Genomic DNA, 21831 nt, shown 5'->3' on the forward strand with positions numbered 1-21831 from the left:
TCAGATGCACTGGCCAGGTAGACAGGAAAAGAACCGCAAACTTTTGAATCTCATTTCCTGTTTGGCCAGCATGGCAAGCTGCAGGTGACCATGCAGAGCTCATCAGCAGAGGTGACCATGATGGAGTCCCAGAATCGCAAAAGAGCTCCAGCATGGACCGAACAGGAGGTACGGGATCTGATCGCTGTATGGGGAGAGGAATCTGTGCTATCAGAACTCCGTTCCAGTTTTTGAAATGCCAAAACCTTTGTCAAAATCTCCCAGGGCATGAAGGACAGAGGTCATAACAGGGACCCGGAGCAGTGCCGCGTGAAACTTAAGGAGCTAAGGCAAGCCTACCAAAAAAACAGAGAGGCGAACGGCCGCTCCGGGTCAGAGCCCCAAACATGCCGCTTCTATGATGAGCTGCATGCCATTTTAGGGAGTTCAGCCACCACTACCCCAGCCGTGTTGTTTGACTCCTTCAATGGAGATGGAGGCAACACGGAAGCAGGTTTTGGGGACGAAGAAGATGATGAGGAGGAGGTTGTAGATAGCTCACAGCAAGCAAGCGGAGAAACCGGTTTTCCCGACAGCCAGGAACAGTTTCTCACCCTGGACCTGGAGCCAGTACCCCGAACCCACCCAAGGCTGCCTCCTGGACCCGGCAGGCGGAGAAGGGACCTTCGTGAGTGTACCTTTTAAAATACTATACATGGTTTAAAAACAAGCATGTGAAAGGATTAATTTGCTCTGGCATTCGCGGCTCTCCTGGATGTACTCCCAAAGCCTTTGCAAAAGGTTTCTGGAGAGGGCAGCCTTATTGCGTCCTCCATGGTAGGACACTTTACCACTCCAGGCCAGTAACACGTACTCGGGAATCATTGTACAACAAAGCATTGCAGTGTATGTTTACTGGCGTTCAAACAACATCCATTCTTTATCTCTCTGTGTTATCCTCAGGAGAGTGAGATATCATTCATGGTCACCTGGTTGAAATAGGGTGCTTTTCTTCAGGGGACACTCAGAGGTGCCCGTTCCTGCTGGGCTGTTTGCCTGTGGCTGAACAGAAATGTTCCCCGCTGTTAGCCAAGGGAAGTGGGGAGGGTTGAGGGGGTAGCCATGCGGTGGGGGGAGGCAAAATGCGATCTTGTAACGAAAGCATATGTGCTATGTATGTAATGTTAACAGCAAGGTTTACCCTGAAAGAGTATAGCCATTATTTTATAAAATGTGTCTTTTTAAATACCGCTGTCCCTTTTTTTTTTCCTCCACCAGCTACATGTGTTTCAATGATCACAGGATCTTCTCCTTCCCAGAGGCTAGTGAAGATTAGAAGGCGAAAAAAACGCACACTGACAGAGCACAGACGAATGCGTGGAGGCAAATAATGTCAGAGTGCAGGAAAGCACAAAATGACTGGGAGGAGAGGTGGCGGGCTGAAGCCAGGGCTGAAGCTCAGATGTGGCGGCAGCGTGATGAGAGGAGGCAGGATTCAATGCTGAGGCTGCTGGAGGATCAAACCAATATGCTCCAGTGTATGGTTGAGCTGCAGCAAAGGCAGCTGGAGCACAGACTGCCACTACAGCCCCTGTGTAACCAACCACCCTCCTCCCCACGTTCCATAGCCTCCTCACCCAGACGCCCAAGAACGCGGTGGGGGGGGCCTCCAGCCAACCAGCCACTCCACCAGAGGATTGCCCAAAAAACAGAAGGCTGGCATTCAATAAATTTTAAAGTTGTAAACTTTTAAAGTGCTGTGTGGCATTTTCCTTCTCTCCTCCACCACCCTTCCTGGGCTACCTTGGTAGTCATCCCGCTATTTGTGTGATGAATGAATAAAGAATGCATGACTGTGAAGCAACAATGACTTTATTGCCTCTGCAAGTGGTGATCGAAGGGAGGAGGGAAGGGTGGTTAGCTTGCAGGGAAGTAGAGTGAACCAAGGGGCAGGGGGTTTCATCAAGGAGAAACAAACAGAACTTTCACACCGTAGCCTGGCCAGTCATGAAACTGGTTTTCAAAGCTTCTCTGATGCGTACCGCGCCCTCCTGTGCTCTTCTAACCGCCCTGGTGTCTGGCTGCGCGTAACCAGCAGCCAGCCGAGTTGCCTTAACCTCCCAACCCGCCATAATCGTCTCCCCCTTACTCTCACAGATATTGTGGAGCACACAGCAAGCAGTAATAACAGTGGGAATATTGGTTTTGCTGAGGTCTAACCGAGTCAGTAAACTGCGCCAGCGTGCCTTTAAACATCCAAATGCACATTCTACCACCATTCTGCACTTGCTCAGCCAATAGTTGAACAGCTCCTGACTACTGTCCAGGCTGCCTGTGTATGGCTTCGTGAGCCATGGCATTAACTATAGGCATTTCAACATCCCCAACAGTTATTTTCTGGTCTGGGAACAAAGTCCCTTCCTGCAGCTTTTGAAACAGACCAGAGTTCCTGAAGATGCGAGCATCATGTACCTTTCCCAGCCATCCCACATTGATGTTGGTGAAAAATCCCTTGTGATCCACCAGAGCTTGCAGCACTATTGAAAAGTACCCCTTGCGGTTTATGTATTCTCCGGCTTGGTGCTCCGGTGCCAAGATAGGGATATGGGTTCCGTCTATGGCCCCACCACAGTTAGGGAATCCCGTTGCAGCAAAGCCATCCACTATGACCTGCACATTTCTCAGGGTCACTACCCTTGATATCAGCAGATCTTTGATTGCGTGGGCTACTTGCATCACAGCAGCCCCCACAGTAGATTTGCCCACTCCAAATTGATTCCCAACTGACCGGTAGCTGTCTGGCTTCCATCTGGCAAGCTTCCACAGGGCTATCGCCACTCGCTTCTCAACTGTGAGGGCTGCTCTCATCTTGGTATTCATGCGCTTCAGGGCAGGGGAAAGCAAGTCACAAAGTTCCATGAAAGTGCCCTTACGCATGCAAAAGTTTTGCAGCCACTGGGAATCGTCCCAGACCTGCAACACTATGCGGTCCCACCAGTCTGTGCTTGTTTCCTGAGCCCAGAATCTGCATTCCACCGCATGAACCTGCCCCATTAGCACCATGATGCATGCATTGGCAGGGCCCATGCTTTCAGAGAAATCTGTGTCCATGTCCTGATCACTCACGTGACCGCGCTGACATCGCCTTCTCGCCCGCTATCGCTCTGCCAGGTTCTGCATATACTGCTGGATAATGCGTGTGGTGTTTAATGTGCTCCTAATTGCCAAAGTGAGCTGAGCGGCCTCCATGCTTGCCTTGGTATGGCGTCCACACAGAAAAAAGGCATGGAATGATTGTCTGCCGTTGCTCTGACAGAGGGAGGGGCGACTGACGACACGGCTTACAGGGTTGGCTTACAGGGAATTAAAATCAACAAAGGGGGTGGCTTTACATCAAGGAGTATTTCAGGCAGGACTTCACGGAGGGTTCCAATAAGAAATGGTGCACCTAAGTAATTGTTCTTATTGGAACAAGCAGGTTGGTCTGGCCTCTGATTGATACATGGCTCGATTTACCTCACTGCACCTTCTCTGTGAGTGACTGCAGTGTGACCTAGAGGAATGAGTCCCCTAGACGGGGGGCGGGGAGGGGGAGGAAGCAAATGAGTACAAAACAAATCTGGTCCATTTCTTGTTTTGATCCACTCCATCTATCTTTTACATCTTTGGCTGGCAGCAGACGGTGCAGAAGGACTGCAAGCCATCCACATCTCATGGCTGCTCGGCAGAAGATGGTACAATAGGACTGCTAGCAATCTGTATCACCTGCCTGCTCACCATAAGATGGTTCAATAGGACTGACTGCAGGACTAAAGAGAATGACCTGGTCAAGTCACTCCAAATTTAGTCCTTGCGCCCACGTCTGCCCAGGCGCTCCTGATCGACCTCACAGAGGCGACCAGGAGCACCTCGGACACGACAATGATGGCTACCCAGTCCTACTGTACCGTCTGCTGCCACAAGGCAATGGGTTGCTGCTGCTGTGTAGCAATGCCGTACCGCGTCTGCCAGCACCCAGGAGACATACGGTGACGGTTACCTGAGCGGGCTCCATGCTTGCCGTGGTATGGCGTCTGCACAGGTAACTCAAGAAAAAAGGCGTGAAACGATTGTCTGCTGCTGCTTTCACGGAGGGAGGGAGGGAACAGAGACCTGACAATATGTACCCAGAACCACCCGCGACAATGTTTTAGCCCCATCAGGCATTGGGATCTCAACCCAGAATTCCAATGGGCAGCGGAGCGGGAACTGTGGGATAGCTACCCACAGTGCAACACTCCGGAAGTCAACGCTTGCCTCGGTACTGTGGAAGCACTCCGCCGAGTTAATGCACTTAATGCACTTAGAGCATTTTCTGTGGGGACACGCACACACTCGAATATATAAAAACGATTTCTAAAAAACCGACTTCTATAAATTCGACCTAATTTTGTAGTGTAGACATACCCTGAGAAAGGTGAACTGGAATGACTGCAAGCTTAGCAATAGCCATTTCCTGTTAAGCTGTAATGAAGGAGATGGTAAATGATCACAGATACTTTTCAGAGTGGTAGCCGTGTTAGTCTGTATCAGCAAAAAACAACAAGGAATCCTTCTGGCAGCTTAGAGACTAACAAATTTATTTGGGAAAAGGCTTTTGTGCATCTGATGAAGTGGGTTTTAGCCCACGAAAGCTTAGACACTAACAAATTTATTTGGGCGTAAGCTTTCATGGGCTAAAACCCACTTCATCAGATGCACAAAAGCTTATTCCCAAATAAATTTGTTAGTCTCTAAGGTGCCACAAGGACTCCTCATTGTTTTCACAGATACTTTGTTTCCCCATTTTGGAAACAACTGCATTCCTTACCCCTCACAGCAAACCTCCTTGTTCCTAGCCCTCGCTTCTGGCAAACTAACAAAAATGTGAAGCCCAAACTATGGAGGAAGGTTTTAGACATTTGGTCAATGTGGAATATTATTTTGTTTGTGTGCCACATCAGTTTTCTGCACTATTTCATTTTACTGGTAGTAAAAAACTCATTAGGGTTTGGCAATGCTTTTCAGTAACTGTACATCTCTCATCAGAAAACAAACTTTAAAATATTTGGCTTGTTCAGTCCAAATGAGTGTACACTGCACCTCTGAATTAACTTTTTCTGACCGTTGTTCTTTAACCTCTCCCCTCCCCCCCCCCCGGCCCTTTTCCTATTAGGATCACTTCCCTTTGGAAAATGCAGCTTACTCTGTCACACTCCTATATTTTTATAGGTTTCAGAGTAGCAGCCATGTTAGTCTGTATCTGCAAAAAGAAAAAGGAGGACTTGTGGCACCTTAGAGACTAACAAATTGATTTGAGCATAAGCTTTTGTGAGCTACAGCTCACTTCATCGGATGCATTCAGTGCATTCATTTTTTCCACTGAATGCATCCGATGAAGTGAGCTGTAGCTCACAAAAGCTTATGCTCAAATCAATTTGTTAGTCTCTAAGGTGCCACAAGTCCTCCTTTTCTATATTTTTATGTTATTCAAATGTAAGCATGCCTGCAGAGGGCTTCTGAAAAAGTGAGCATTCAAATAAGGATGTCAGCAGAGAAGGAAAAGAGACTTGCTTTAAAAATGAAAGTGAGCCCTTGAATAAAGAAAGAGCAAACTAATGCCCTTGAATAAAGAATAAGGAAAATAAGGAAAGCGCAAACCAACATTCTTCATGGGGCAGCTTGAAGCTGTATGTTAAATATATTGCAGGTTACAGTATAGTCTCTTGGGGGGGGTATATCTACACTGGCTGGCTCCTGGGTCTGAGCACCCGAATTAGCCTAACCTCAGAGCGAGCAGACACACTGAAAAGCCATACTTGAGTTATTGTGTCTTTACTACTGCTGTCCTCCCCTATGTGTGTTGCTAGGATTTCTGGGGACATATTTCATGATCCTTCATGCTCATGATCAATTGCTCTGTGATTCTTTCCCAGTGAATTATGGAAGGACTTGTCTCTTTCTGGGCACCTGAGTGGATTTGTGGGAAGGAATTGGAGGACTATCAACATTCGAGTGAGTTAGCCTGCATTGTCATTACAAAGTGGGTGGGTTACCAGCTTTCACCAACAGCTCCACTGGGCCAGGTTTAAAGCATCATCAAACTCAGGACACAGGATTTTGTGTGTGGATGGGTAGGCAGGTTAGGAGTAACATCCAAGTAAGAGCCTGAAGTAACTCTGCAGTGATGATATCCCTGGGTTTAATAAAAAATAATCTTTTGTCATGCCCTTTCATTATAAATTGAATCACTGTGGGCCAGATTTTGCTTTTGGATGGATGAGTGGATCCTTCTTACACTCTTGTTAGCAGAATTATCGACCTTTGAGAGAACAAATGCTCATAACTTGTTCCCTATTTGCAATTTTAGGTTCCTTAGAAGAGCATCTAGGGATGTAAGAGGTTAAATACAAAATGTGCTCCCTACTTCCCACCTAATATGACGCTGTGTATGTAACAGTAAGAAGCCAACCACAGTTAGGGTGACCAGACAGTATGTATGAAAAATCAGGACAGAGTGTGGGGAGTAATAGGTGCCCATATCAGTAAAAGCTCTGAATATCAGGACTGTCCCTATAAAAAAATCGGGAAATGTGGTCACCCTAATCACAGTTACCAAACTTTGAAAACTACAGATTAGACTTGGCTGACAATTTGATTACCCTTTTAAAAGTAACAATTGCCCACGTCAGCCAGTAAGTGGTTTGTGAGTTTTCAAGAGAACTCTAAGTTATATCTAAAAAAAATTGAAGCTGATCAAAATGAAAGTACAATGCATGGCAACAATTCAGAATACTTCCTCATACTGGCAGGATGTGCAAACTGCAAGGAAAACACTGCTCACTTCTGAATTTCTGGAATAAGCTAATACATGGAATTAGGGACAATGCCACTGCATGCACAATACTCCAATTTCAATTACTAAAAGGAAAGGGAAACTATGATGTTATCATGGAGGATAACACAAAACTTCCCACTGAAATAAAGAAAGACTTATGAAGGTCTCCAGTTACACATGGTTAAGCATATCTTCTGTTTCTCCCAAGAATCATTTGAATGTTCTGCATATTGTAGCAATTTTAGATGAAGAAACTTATTTTTATCAAATGACAGGTTCAGACTCTAAAGATTTTTAGGAATAACTTTACCACCAATAAATGATGAATATCATCAATTTGCAAAAAGAAAAGAAAAGCAGTACTTGTGGCACCTTAGAGACTAACCAATTTATTTGAGCATAAGCTTTCATGAGCTACAGCTCACTTCACTGGATCCATTCAGTGGATCCAGTCTAGACCAGTGGTTCCCAAACTTGTTCCGCCGTTTGTGCAAAGAAAGCACAAGTTTGGGAACCACTGCTCTAGACCATATAGACAATGACTTGTTTATATTGTTCTATATATTATACACTGAAATGTAAGTACAATATTTATATTCTAAATTTATTTATTTTATAAGTATATGGTAAAAATGAGAAAGCAAGCAGTTTTTCAGTAACAGTGTGCTGTGACGCTTCTGTATTTTTATGTCCAATTTTGCAAGCAACTAGTTTTTAAGTGAGGTGAAACTTGGGGTGTGCAAGACAAATAGACTCCTGAAAGGGGTACAGTAGTCTGGAAAGGTTGAGCGCCTCTGTTCTAAACCACTGTCACCTATTGGGAAGGAAAGCATGTATTATAAAGCACTGCAACAGATCAGATTAGCAAAGTCGTGAGATCATTAACAACCCTCACTTCAGTATCTAGATAAGTCAGAAGAGACTACTTGCAACATTTCTCATATAGTAAAAAATATGAGATGATTAGAAAAGGAGAAGAAGAAAAGTGCTTTTCTAAATATACAGACCCCTTAGACTCTTACTGTGAGGTTAATCGTTTAATGGAACTTCTATCAAGCAAGAGGATGAACTGTTATTTGAAAGATAAGTGAAGTGGCTAAAGGACAACAAATGTTTCATCTTTGAGTTATCTGTACATAACTCTGCATTTCTCAGCGTCAATATAGTATACGAACATGCACAAGAAGAGATGAGCTGACAAAGACAAATACTTAGCCTATAAAGATAAAAAACGGTAGGAATATCAGATTCAAAATAGAGCACAAAATTATATGATGATGCACTAGCTTTGGTGAGAAGAATGTTAAAGTGTTTTCAGCAGCCAGACAATACAGTTTTAAATTCTGATAAAATGCATTTTTAAAGTGGCTGAAGACTACCAAATAGTAAGTTAAACAGGCTGGTACCTAACAAACAAATAGGTTAAAAGCAGTGTAAAAGTCGTTCCTGGATCACTGTGCTAAGTACAGTAGACTAGTTCAAATAACAGTTATAGTTCCATACAAAAAATACTACATGAAAAGAACATTGAAGACGGCAAAGTAAAATACTGTACTCAGAAGTCACAAAATAATTAGGTTAATATTGCCCATGCTGCCTTCAGAGAGCCTAAGATTTTAAGGCCAGAAGGAACATGAGCTCCCAATGTGATACTGTGGCCAAAAGAGCTAATGTGATTCTGAGATTCATAAACAGGAGAGACTTGAATAGGAGTAGAGAGGTTATTTTACCTCTGTATTTGGCACCAGTGTAGCCACTGCTTGAATACTATGTCTAGTTCTAGTGCCCACAGTTCAAGAAGGACATTGATATATTGGCGAGAGTTCAGAAAAAAGCCACAAGAATGATTAACGGATTAGAAAACATGCTTTAGTGATAAACTCAAATAGCTCAGTCTATTTAGCCTAACAAAGAGAAGATTAAGGGGTGACTTGATTACTGTCTATAATTGCCTACATGGGACACAAATATTTAATAATTTTCTCTTCAGTGTTGCAAAAAAAAAAAAAAAAAAAAAAAAAAAAAGGTATAAGATCCAATAGCTGGAAGTTGAAGCTAGACAAATTCAGACTGGAAATAAGGCATAGATTTTTAATGGTGAGAGTAATTAACCACTGGAATAATTTACCATGGTTCATGAGGGATTCTCCATCACTGACTATTTTAAATCAAGACTGGATGTTTTGCTAAAATATGTGCTTCTGGAATTATTTGAGGGAAGTTCTATGGCCTGTGTTAGTCAGGAGGTCATACTAGATGATCCCATCTGGCTTTGGAATCTATGAATTAATGAATCAGCCAGCCCTTCATGGACCAGGACTGAGTTATCCATAGACTTCAGTTTGAGAACCTCTGTATCCCACAAAACCTGCCTTATTTTTCCTCCAGTGTGTGACCTGAATGAAGCTGGAAGTCTACAGAAAAAAACAGTACATATTATGTAATAAAATATTGAGCCATAATGTATATACAGAAGGGAAAAGCGTGCAGGGACACATGGGGAAGGGGTGGTGGTGGCTGAGTGTGAGTGCCAAGACACATTGGGATGGGGCAGATGTGCCTGAGAGAGGCTAAGGGTCAGCCAGGGTCTGCATGTGGGAGGCTCCTAACTACCTAACAATCCCTCCCCCCTGCCAAAAAACCTGTTCCATATTTCTCCCACCAACACCCAACAATCCTCCAGGTTCCCTCCCAGGCTTCTTCCCAGCAATTACTTCCTTCTCCCTCAGCTCCTCCCTTACTCCTGACTCCCCCAAGCTTTTGCACTTCTGAGGGGTGCGGGAAATACGTTTCTGTATTGTAGTTTAAATGAAATATTACTCCAAGTTGTGTATTGATTTGCCTAGTAGGAAAGCTATTTGTCAAAAAAATATTTCCTGAGTCTTTTTTGTTGTCTATACTGTTAGAGACATACTTGCTGACAGGTATTTGGAAATAAAATTACCAACATAATTGAAACTGGCATGATTATATTGTGTTATTTTGACAAATAAAATATGCAGAATTTTAAAATATTGTACACAAAATTTTTAATTTTTTGGAGCAGGAGTAATACAGAATCAAAGGCAGAAGTGCTCTAGCCTTATTCCAGGAACACATTTCTATGTTCTATGGAAAAAGTCAGGTCTCCTTACAACTTTACTTCCTTACATACATAATCTCACTTATCCTATGAATTGAAGCTTTCTGAGCTCTGCCGACTTCCAAACTGAAAACCAACTTGCCAAATTTCTGCCAGAAAGATTAAAGAATGTAACAAATAAAAACAGCCCCTTAGAATGGAAATAGGTTGTGCAACTGTAGATATAGGTGTAGCTATATGCTACACCTATAATAAAAATTGTACTAGAAACAATCTGCAACAAATGACTAAAGTGGTCTTATAGGAGTCAGTCATACTACTGTGTCAGTATTAGAATATATTTAATGGATGACGTACTTTGAGGTAGTGACAGATTGCTTCTTTTCTATTTAAATTTGTTGGAGGCAGGAACCATCTACTACTCTGTACAATGCCTAGCACAATGGGTCCCCAGTCTTGGTTGGTCTCTAGACAGTACTGTACTAAACAATAATAATATAAATAATAATAAAATGTTACTCAAAGTTTGTGTGTGCCCAGTGTGCATGGAAAGCAGTGCAAAGAAACTGGAAATTCTAGCATATATAATTTAGTGTACAGGACTATGCACAAACACCACCTATGCAATTATTTATTTTAAATTAAAGTTCCTAAGATGACTTTTTGTGGATCTCATGTCAGCCAAGAGGGGAAAAATCATCTCCACGACTAAGAAAAGGAGTACTTGTGGCACCTTAGAGACTAACCAATTTATCTGAGCATAAGCTTTCGTGAGCTACAGCTCACTTCATCGGATGCATAAGTGAGCTGTAGCTCACGAAAGCTTATGCTCAAATAAATTGGTTAGTCTCTAAGGTGCCACAAGTACTCCTTTTCTTTTTGCAAATACAGACTAACACGGCTGTTACTCTGAAACATCTCCAGGACTTACATTCTGCAGTTTCTTATTAGCAAACCATACCTCTGCTGAATTGATTGCACTAGATGGGACTGGAGTCTATGTGATAAAAAAAAGTTAATACCAAAGCTCCGTCTGAACCAAACTGGAAAAAAATCTACCATTACAATTCTTTAAAGTCTCATCATATCAACATGGGAACAGAAAAATCACCTATGATAGCCTTGAAAAAGTTCACGGTCAAAGCTGCCCTTTTCCTCACGCATGAGGCATAGAGGGGAGTCACCGCTATAAATCATGAAGACATTCTAGCACATTGCCCCCTGACTCTTCCTGGGTATTTGCTGGAAGAGGAGAAAATCTGCAGACAGATGTCACTAAACGTCTCAAACAGAGAAGAATGACTGAAACATGACAAGAATGAAACAAGTAATATAGTCAGAGAAAAAACACACCAGCAGCAGAGGTAACAGAAACTAAGCAGCAGGATGAGTAGAGGGCAGCTAAAATACACAGCAAAGTTCCAAACAAATTTTCTGAAGAATGCCTCCGATGGCACGAAACACCATTAGAACTCAGGATGGATGGTCTTTTTGTTCTGTTTGTACCTGCTCAGCAGAGTGGGGTGCTGGTCCTTGACTGAGGCTGCTAGGCGCTACTGCAATACAGATGAACTACTACGACTACTCTGACTTTGGGCTACCTTGCAGCACCAAACCAATCTCTGTAAATGTTTGTGAAGATAGAGTTTAATATTTACATACTTAAAAACTCACACCACCTAGTCTATAAAAAGCTACAATCCTTTGTCACCTGTATTCTAACCAATGAAACCCAAGTGTACCAGAGAATACGCTAGGTTTACATGGCCCACTGCATTCATATAACTGTCCTGGTTTGGCTGGGACAACAGAAGGCAACTCCTAGACAATATCCTGGGATTGTACAGTGGCCAGGAAAAAGCTTCTCTTCAAATTGAACGCAAGCCTAGTTTTCCAAAGCTATCTTCAGCTATAAACACAGAGATTTGCTATTATCCTTGGTGTCTTAATATTAAATGTGTAATTATCTTTATTACCTATTATTAGTCGAGTGCAGACAGTGTTCTCAGCCCTCTACAGACATATCCTATACTTTGAATAAAATCTTCCCTGTATTTCCTGCCTTGCCACAATCGCACACTGTCTTCTGGTTGCGTTTGTCGCATCACTAACTCTACACTGATCCATTATGATCTCTTCTGATTTGTGTTTCATTCCTCTCATTTCCACATCCCACCATTCTATTGGCTCTCTGTGATAGAGAGCAAGCTGGTGATTGTAAGTTTCTCTCCACTATCATGTCATAGGTTGCAGTGTCTGATTAAAGGCAAAATCCTCTTGCCCATTTTTGAACCCTGTATCTATAACAGACTTTTCCCCACTGAGCATCCTGCAGAGACGTACACGTTTTACTTTATGCACCACGTATAGTTCTGACTAGTCTTTACATGATTGGAGCCTAAATTTGCACAAGCTATTCGCCAGCCCATACCCTCATTTTTCCCAGTTACCTTTACATTCAGATTGCCTCATGTTCGGCACCGGTCTGCCCTGTAGTTTCATGTCATCTATAAATCTGCACATCTTGCTGCATGTTCTTGCCACTGGGTCTTTCAGATACAGTGTGAAAAGGAGTAGCCACATGAACCTGCACCATATTCTGCTGGTTATCTGGGCTGTTTTTTTCCGAAGCAACATTTTCTTACAGCTAATGGGCCCAATTTTGACTTTTTTTTCCAGGATAGGATATTGGAATGTGAATCTCCTGGGGGGTGTCTTTACTCTGATAAAAAAGTCTCATTGACTTTAATGAAAAATATGTGACATGTTTAAACTCATAAATAGGATGCTGTACATTTGTTTTCTCCTTAATGAAATTCCATTATGTTTGAAAGCACTTTAATGAAATGCATAGAGGAAAGAAGCATGAGTTATTTGAAAATGAGAGATAATTATACATTACCTGTAAGTGCTGAGTGCATTACACTAGAAGTTTATCACGAAAAGTCTGAACAACAAAAGTAGCTAACTAAAGGTCTTCCTTATGGCCTACTAAAAACTGGATTAATTACATCATTAGTTAGGCTGTAGTGTGTCTACACTACACAGCTTCTAGCGACATGCTGTGTCGCTACAGCCGTGCCGCCAAAAGTCGTACAGTGTAGCTGCTGTTCCCCGGCTCTCCTGCCAACAAAGAAACATCCAACCCCAATGAGCGGTGTTTGCGTTGCCTTTCAGGGGAGGAGGGGATGGTTAACACCTCTGAAAGACAAAAATTGTGTCGTTCAATTGTCCATGTAGACTGTGGCAGAGCTCTGACCTTGTCCCCATGGGTCCCGCACTTCCAGGCGGTTTATGGTAGCTTCAGAGGCTCACTGCAATCCTCCATGTAGTCCTTCTCTCTCTAGGGCCTGGGTTACAGTCTACTGAGCCCTTTTCATCATAAGCCCGCAATGGAGGTTGGTGAGAGAATTCCCACAGTCTGTTGCTCCTGTGGCCTCATGCCAAAACAGTTTAGCCTCCTGTCCTGACAGGGGCCTGTTTTCCCTTCCCAGGAGGTGTTTCTGTAGTGGTGGGTTGGGGGGAACCCGGGCCCTCTACTCCGGGTTCCGGCCCAGGGATCCTAATGGTAGCAGCTGTTGGCAACCAACCTTTCACTGCCAGAGTTGCTACATTTCCCTGGGCCACTTCCCCACAGCTCTCCTACTTCTCCCTTCTTCACCCTTACCTTAGGGCTCTCTTACCAACGACTTGAGGATGTCTTCATTAACCAGCCCTTCAGCCGCACTTCCTCTCCTCTGGCTCCTCTCTGCCTGACTGGAGTGAGCCCTTTTATATTATCAGACTGCCTTAGAGTCAGGTAGTCACATTAGCTTAATGGCCTCACCTGACTCTTTGCAGGTTAATTGGAGTTAGGTGTTCTCATTAGCCTGGAGCAGCTTCTGCTCTGGTCAGTCAGGGAACAGAAAACTGTTAATCCAGTGGCCAGTATATCTGCCTTCTGCTACTCCGCTGTACCCAATTGGCCTGGGTTTATCACAAGACATATGTATTGACCTTTCTTCGGCTAACGCGTAACTGTTTAGTGTTGGATTATTCCTTCCCTATTCCCCTAATCACTTAAGCACATTGGTGAAATTTTCAAAAATGCTCTATCTTTGCCTAACTGATCCTATTCAAGTAAACAGGCGAAGCATTACTGAGAGTGAAATACTAGTTTACCACAAGAGGTGTCATCACCTGCCCAACAAACGAAAGCCTATAGGAACCAGACAAACCACTGTGGAATATCAGTGGACAAAAGACTTCGTTAATCGTTTTCCCCACACCTACGAGGAGGGGATGTGCACAACTGCTCATACCATCACAGCTTGAAGTCGGGGGGGGGGGGGGAGAAGGGAGTAAAAACCCCTGTCAAGAAGGAATTGTGATCACTATGCTGCTTGCAGTTTGGAAAGGGCAATATTTCTCTTGGTCATGGGAGTTTTTAGTTTCACATCAAACACTTTTATAGTTACAGAGTTAAATATTACCTTATAACACCGGATACAGATATTATAAGTGAGATTAATGCATGCAGCAACTCTCAACCATTTCATAAAGTCCAAAGGCTAAACACATCTCTATAAATGTAATACTTATTTTAACAATACTAGTACACAGGTGAGCCAGACTGGTTTCCAGCTATGCATTTGTCAGTGTTTAGTGAGGCCTACAGGCCCTGGCATGAGCTGTACCTGGTCTTCCAGCATCACAGTGCCTATCCATCTAGTTCTCCAGGTATGCATATGGCCCTCATCATATCAAATGGCCAGCAATCATAATCCTTGTGGGTGGGGAGGCCTTCCCCCAAGTCCCCTCTATACCACCCCTTCAAGTAATTTATAATGTCCTTCCTCCCCAGCTCCTATCAGACGAGGGGGTTCTCTGAGCAAATCAAACACACAAAAGAAAGGTCCTTTCCTCTCTCTTTTTCCATTAAGAGAGAGGGGAATCCAAGTGAAAGCAAAGAAAGACAAAGGTGACCTGGCCCTTCGGCAATCTTTCTGGATTCAGCTCTTTGGCCTTGGCCTATCAGCAGATCTTTCTTTTGGGGCATGCTGTTTGCAGCTGGTCTGTGCAGCTTCAGGGTCAGCAAGGTCCACAACTGTCTCCCTCTGGCTGACCTGTCTCTGTCAGCAGTCTCTGAGGTGGAGCAGTCTTTCTCCTGTTCACCACCCCTTCCTGTGATAGGTTCCCTTTTTAAGCTCCCTTGCCTTCAGGCAAGCCTTCTGGGTACCTTGGGTGTACCTTGTTAGTGCTGAACAGGCCCAGAAGAGTTTGTTAGTCTCCCCTTCACAATCAGACATTTCAAAGCCTTACGACTAGATCGTCTAGTCTGACCTCCAGTATAAAAACTAGCCACAGAATTTCTTCCTATAACTCCTGTGTTGAACCCAATAACTGGTGTTTGACAAAATAGTTCAGAAAGGGATCCAGTCTTGATTTCATCTCAATCTCCATTGGTGCCATTTCCCTTGGCAGTTTGGTGAATAGTTAATCCCCTCACTGATGAAAATATGTACCTTATTTCTAATTTGAATTTGTCTGTCTAACTTCTAGCCATTGCTCTTGCTATGCTGTTTTCCACTGGATTAAAGAGCCCTTTGGTACCTAATATTTTCTCCTCTGAAATTACTCGTACACTGTAATCAAGTAACATTAATCTTCTTTTTTTGCTTCCTTAATAATGACTATTAAAATGGCCAAACGTGAAGTTGCTGCCTAGAGTCATTCTGAGCCCCGTGAACCCAAGCATTTCAATTAAAACAACTTGGGAGAGTAAATTCCCCCCTTCCTCCCAGTTGTGTAACTCATAAATGGCTGCATAGCCATTTGCTTGAACTTTTCTGAATAAATTTACCTTGGGATGAGATCAAACATGCAAATTTCAGCCGCAAAGCTCAAGCAAGTTGTTTGAGAAAGATATAAGCAACTGAAAAGGGGAGGTGGAGAATGGAGGGTTAGAATGCAAAAACAGAAATCTGCCTTAGCCGCAGTGGGAGCAGCATGGGCAAGCTGCAATATATTTCCATTACTGGAAAGACTGGATGTAGCAACCTAGATATAAAATTGGTATAATATACCTGGATCTGCTCTTGTTAACGGTACAGCAGTAGACATAATTTATTGATGTTTTTTCTCCCCACTGGTGTAGGTGCATGTGTTTGCATGCATACAAAGCATGCATCCAAATTGCCTTTGCTGAGCTACACTCAAGTAGCCCCTGCAATCAATGCTGGGCTCTGTGGTGCACGGGGAATGCACAGACTGTGCAAGGGCTTTCTAAATCCTGTCCCACTTTTTGCACAGCAGAAATATACTGGTTCTGCTGCAACAGGATCCTTTTGCTTCTACAGAGGTGGCAGAAGCAACTATTTATTTCTGAACGTCTAAAACTAAGGAAGTGCTGTAAGGACTACTGTAGGATTCCAAATATGGTAAGATTTTGTCTCTTTAAAAGGAATTCTGAAAGATTATAAAATTAAACAGGAACTAAATTGTGTACTATATTCCCTAGTTTCTCAAACAGTAATCATCATCATTACATGGAAGCTACAAGAAATATTGTTAAATCAACCACAGCTATGAAAAAATGTCAGCTGTATTGTAGGGTTTTAGTAGCATATTCCTGGCATTCATTATTGAAATTAATTCATAAGACTTGCCACAATATGCTGATAACTGTAATACTTTAAGCTGTTAAGAATTGAAAACATGACAATCAAAACAGCGGCTTCCTTATATATAACTAGAACATTTATTTGCTTGTTCCATACAAAATTAAGTTGTACAAGCAACCAGCAACTGGGAAGACAGCCAAGCAATAAAACTGACTGATTGCCAAAGTACATATAAATCATACCCACAGCTTTCAAACATTTTATCAAAAGAAAAAAATGTCTCTTCAAGGTTACCAAAGAACCTGGTTAGACTGGATGGAGAACCTGCTATTAAACAGATTTAAATCCTGTCTGTTAAGTGTAGCTAGTACAATCAGTGGCTTGCGCAAATCAGCATAAACAACTGACAAATTTATGGATGTGTAAGTTAATTAACAGAAATTATTAAGCAACATCTTCCCTTTATTCTTAGATTGTATCAGATACATAGACTTTTGCTAAGGAAAGTATTCAATTATATAGCCTGTTTTATTTTCTGAAAAAAATGCATCCTTAGACTCTCAGATTTCATTTTACCACGCTATTGTTTGTTATTGTTCCTGCTCTCTGATTACACATCAGTTCAGAACCACAGGTGTTGTTTTTTTGTAGACAGATTAAAAATCTAGTTATGTATTTGTGGTGCTAAATTATTTGCATTTCCCATGCATTACAATTATTCTGTATATACTTCAGAGTTAGTTACATTGTATGTTATGAATATTTGTTTATCAAAATTAAAAAGATCCTGTGTGTAAAAATATAATCAGTTTGGTACATTCATGGATAAACTTTACACTGAACACTCAGTATTTTCGTATTTTAAATGGATAACTGACGGAACAAGCAGCATAATTTAACAAGATTGTCTGTGTGTTTGTGAAAAGAAAGCCTTGAAAAAGAAAATATTTTAACTGAAAAAATGAGCTACTCTTTCACTGAGAGAAACCATTACTGAGAGAGCTGAAGAAAACTTCTATAGGAGTTTGAAAAGGCACAGAGAATATTATTCCAGTTGTGATCTTGCCAGAACTATGCCAGGGCAGGAGTCTCCTCCTTGACTTGATGCAACAGTGTGGGCAGCCCAAAGTAACATTTGGGTTGTTTATAACTACAGTATCACATTACAAACTCATCTCTCATTTGTGGTCTTATATTGCACTAAAATCTTGTCTCGCATTACTCCTTTCCAGGATTTTCCTGCCCACTGAAGATCAAGCATTTCGGATTGTTTTTCCCCAGATGTATTAGCCTGCATTTGGCCATTTGGTATAACATTTTGCTATTTTCCACCCTTATTTATAATTTTTCTAGGTCTCTATTTTTTGTCTGCTCTCACTGCTGTTCCTGAAGCAGGGCCTCAGTTAGGAAGTGTTATGAAGATACTTCATTATGTGCTTATCTTTAAGTGTATGCGTAAGTCCTTTTCTGAACAGGTTTCAGAGTAGCAGCCATGTTAGTCTGTATTCGCAAAAAGAAAAGGAGTACTTGTGGCACCTTAGAGACTAACCACTTTATTTGAGCATAAGCTTTCGTGAGCTACAGCTCACTTCATCGGATCCTTTTCTTTTTCTGAATACGGATACTTTCCTAGAGAGAGATATTAGGCCACAGTTCTGCAGACTGGCCCACACAGATTTACCCAGTTGAAGTTAAGGGGGCTCAGTGGGGATCCAAGGTTCTGTCATTGACCCTTGGACCCACATGGAGCCAGTTATAGGCTCTCAGTCTTAGTCTCCATGCGCTCATGCCACATCATTAAGATGTTAAATCAGATGAACCATATCACTAACCCGTAATGCACCCCCACTACACAAATTCCCCCAACTTAATAGTTATATTTGTGGCCTTTCAGTCAGTTTTCATTCTATGTGACAGCATTCAGATTCAAACAAATTTGACATAATTTGGGACATCAGCTTTTATGACACACAGAAGGCAATGGAATCTGGTGCCCAACTCCCTTAGGCTGCTTTGAAAATCCCAGCCACAGATGTGCCATTACCTAGTCAGAAAAAAAAAAAATACTGCTGACAATGCCAGAAAGTCATAGGGACTTTCACCATAAAAGCTACTCATGAGACAAAAGGATGCCTTTGCTTAACCTGCAGTAAGAAGATCTAGCAGTTAATCTTCAAAGCCCTTTACAAATATTAACTAATCTAAGTTAATTAAGATAAAACTCCTACAGGGCTAGCTTAAATATAAGCAGCTGATTCAACAATGGGCCAAAATAATCAACCTACCTGCATGTTTGGAAGTTCATTGTTCTGAAATAGATTGATCCACTTTTGCTAAATATACGTATTAAAAAGGACAGTGAATTACACCTAAATAAATCAAATGACAGTGACTCTCCCACCTTTGAATTGCTGGAGTTGCAACAGTCCTTTTGGGTTTGAAGCACAATAATGTGTATAGTTCAGTTTCCCATATGGTACTAACTAGAAAAGCTGCAATGGCATCAACAAGTTTCTAGGCTCTAAACTACGACAGCACATTTGAGCAATAACTAGAGGATATTAAGTGTTTGCAAAAGGTGAGCCATATATGTGAACAAAAGCTACCACATATTTAAACAAAGCAATTCTATTCAAGTCTATTCAATTCTCTTTACTTAATAGACTTGCATAGTTCATTAAGATGAATACATATAATATATAAATATGGAAAATTAGGACTCGTGTGCCATTTAGGCAGAGCCCCACATTCAGAAATAGCGTGGCGCCTCAATGCCCCTGGGGGAATTTGGGGAAGAATTCTGTCCGTGTTCGTGAGGGAGCACACCAGCTACAACATCCCTCCATGGTGTATAACTTATCGTCCCCTCCCTATTGGGGCAGTCCTACTCCGCTATCTGGTACAGGAGAGAATTGATCCAGTTACCTCACCATCCCCTTTTGGGCACTGCAAACCCTGAGGAAAATTGGATAACAATAGTGCCTGACCCTTATGCTGGTTATACAAGTGAGAAGGTGACACCTTTTGCCTTCCCCATTGCACAGTAGAGGAATTGGGCAGTATCCCTTTAAATAGCATGAGAGAGTCCCCTAATAAGCCTCCCTGTCTTCGATTGTAGAAGCGCCAGATCCTAATGGAGCAACTGTGTATACATATAGCTAGGCCTTACATAATTGTGCATTTTATATGTAATATCTATCTTACATGGGTTCATAAGATCTTGTGTGTTTAACAATATGAGGAACCAGTACAACATAGCTGGCTTCCAAAGCCAGCTATGTTGTACTGGTTCCTCATATTGTTAGACACACAAGATCTTATGAACCCACATAAGATCCAGGCACAATCTGGCTATTAGACAGGACACAAAAATATCAACATTAATACAAGATTTCGGCACAGATCCTCAGCTGGCATACGTTCTCATTGCTCCACTGACTTCCATGGAGGATCTGCTCCTTCATGTATTCCTTTCTCCTACGACTAGTACAATATTAAGTGCCTGCCATTACAAAGACAGTATTAGGCTCATCACATCTAGTGGCATCTCAGGGGCCACAATGTTTCTCCATACTGCATTGCAGCAGGCGTTGATTTAGCAGGTCTCGTGAAGACCCGCTAAATCAATGACAGAGCACTCTCCTGTCAACCCCGATACCTCAGCTCTCCAAAAAGAGTAAGGGAAGTCAACCGGACTGCGTCTCCCTTCGACGCAGCACAGTGAAGACACCGCAGCAAGTCAACCTAAGCTACGTCAACTCCAGCTACATTATTCACATGGCTGGAGCAGCATAACTTAGGTCAACTTACCCCAGTAGTGAAGACAAGCCCTTAGAACAGGAAATAACTGCAGTAGCTCTGATACTAGTTTGTGGTCAGTGTTGTCCAATGACGACTTTTCAATGGTGAACTCTCTGCACTTTCATTCTTTCAGCTATAATGATTTTGATACACAGTGGTAAGTTTTAATTGCACCTACATTGAGATGAGAATATACTTTTAGATATATAGAAATGGAGGCAATCACTTCCCAGTAGAGAACCCCCCCCTCCCATTTTTAGATTACCTCATTCATACCTGAATGTGGAATAATGGGACAGAACTAGAAAGTGGTATTATTTTTCTGTATTATACCTTTGCCATAATGTAATGGATCTGATTCTCTGTTGCCTTTCAGCTTCTCCAGTGATTTAGACTCATGCAAAGCAACTGCAATGTGGATGTAAAAATACTACCATTTTGATCGTCTGTCATTTTATACCTTCTTTGGAATGGTGTAAAATCCAAGGCCCAGATCATATCCTGTGTGTAAGGGGACTGTTGCCCCCTTACTAACATTCAGTGGGGGTGTTTTAGTTGCTAGCTCCCAGGACTAAAAAGGGGGAAGGGTCGATGGGGAATCAGGACCCTGAGACCGACAGCCCCCAGGAACAATGGAGAGAGGCCAATGCTCCAGGTCAGCCTGAATGACAGGACGGGAAGGCTAATCAGAGAGTCAGGAGGCCAGGGAGGTCCCGTCCTCAGTGTGAGCTGGATTTGCCTGGGTCAGACAGCGTGGGATCAAGCTAAGGAGAACGCAGGGGCCCAAGCTAAGCTAGGGAGCAGAGCTGTGCCAGATCCAGAGAGAGCAGACCCTGTCCTGGGAGCAGAGCTGCAGCCCCAAAGCTAGAGGCACAGCCCAGAGAGTGCAGACTTGCCCTGGGAGCAGAGCTGCAGCAACCAGAGCCAGAGGGGCCAGAAAAGCAGCCCAGGAAGCAGGTCAGTGCTGGGAGCTGAGTCACAGAAGCAGCCTGCAGAGCAGACCTGTCCTGGGAGCAGAGCTGCAGCAACCAGAGCCAGAGGGGCCAGAGAAGCAGCCCAGGGAGCTGGAGGCAGAGCAGCAGCAGTTGTGCAGAGACCGAGTGGTGGAGCTGGGTGCGGTGAGCAGCTCGGGAGAGCGAGAGGGGGACCCTGGGCAGCAGGCCCAGCACAGGGAGACGCCTCAGCCAAGATTGGATCGTAACCCCGACAGGGCGGGGGCGACACTGGGAAGAAGGGTCCTACCACTTAGAGCCTGAGAGCGTGAGGCCACCACCAGAGCAAGTGTCCAGCCCACAGCATCCCTGCAACACAGCCAGGGCCTGAGAAGCACGCCTGGGACTTACAAGGAACAGACTGTGAACTGCCCTGACGTTCCAGAGACACTGTTTGTGATGTTCCCTGCCACAGAGCAGGGTGATGTGTTTCCTTTAACCGTTCCCATTTTTCCTCATTCTTTTTAAAATTAATTGTCAATTAAATAACTTGCATTTGCTTTAACTTGTATGTAATGG

At 43.0% G+C, this 21831-nt stretch overlaps 1 protein-coding gene and 1 long non-coding RNA gene across 8 annotated transcripts in view; one reads left to right on the plus strand and one right to left on the minus strand.

Annotated features, from left to right (window-relative positions):
• Window positions 1-21831, minus strand: part of ZBED1 (zinc finger BED-type containing 1) — a 282308-nt gene that overhangs the window by 99739 nt on the left and 160738 nt on the right. The window lies entirely within an intron of this gene.
• LOC141983000 (uncharacterized) lies at window positions 16284-20718 on the plus strand. The gene is made up of 3 exons (XR_012638265.1): window positions 16284-16336; window positions 17752-17827; window positions 20697-20718. It is a non-coding gene; the product is annotated as an uncharacterized LOC141983000 (long non-coding RNA).

Source organism: Natator depressus, chromosome 1, assembly GCF_965152275.1.
Source record: "Natator depressus isolate rNatDep1 chromosome 1, rNatDep2.hap1, whole genome shotgun sequence".
In the NCBI taxonomy this organism is placed as follows: Eukaryota; Metazoa; Chordata; order Testudines; family Cheloniidae; genus Natator; species Natator depressus.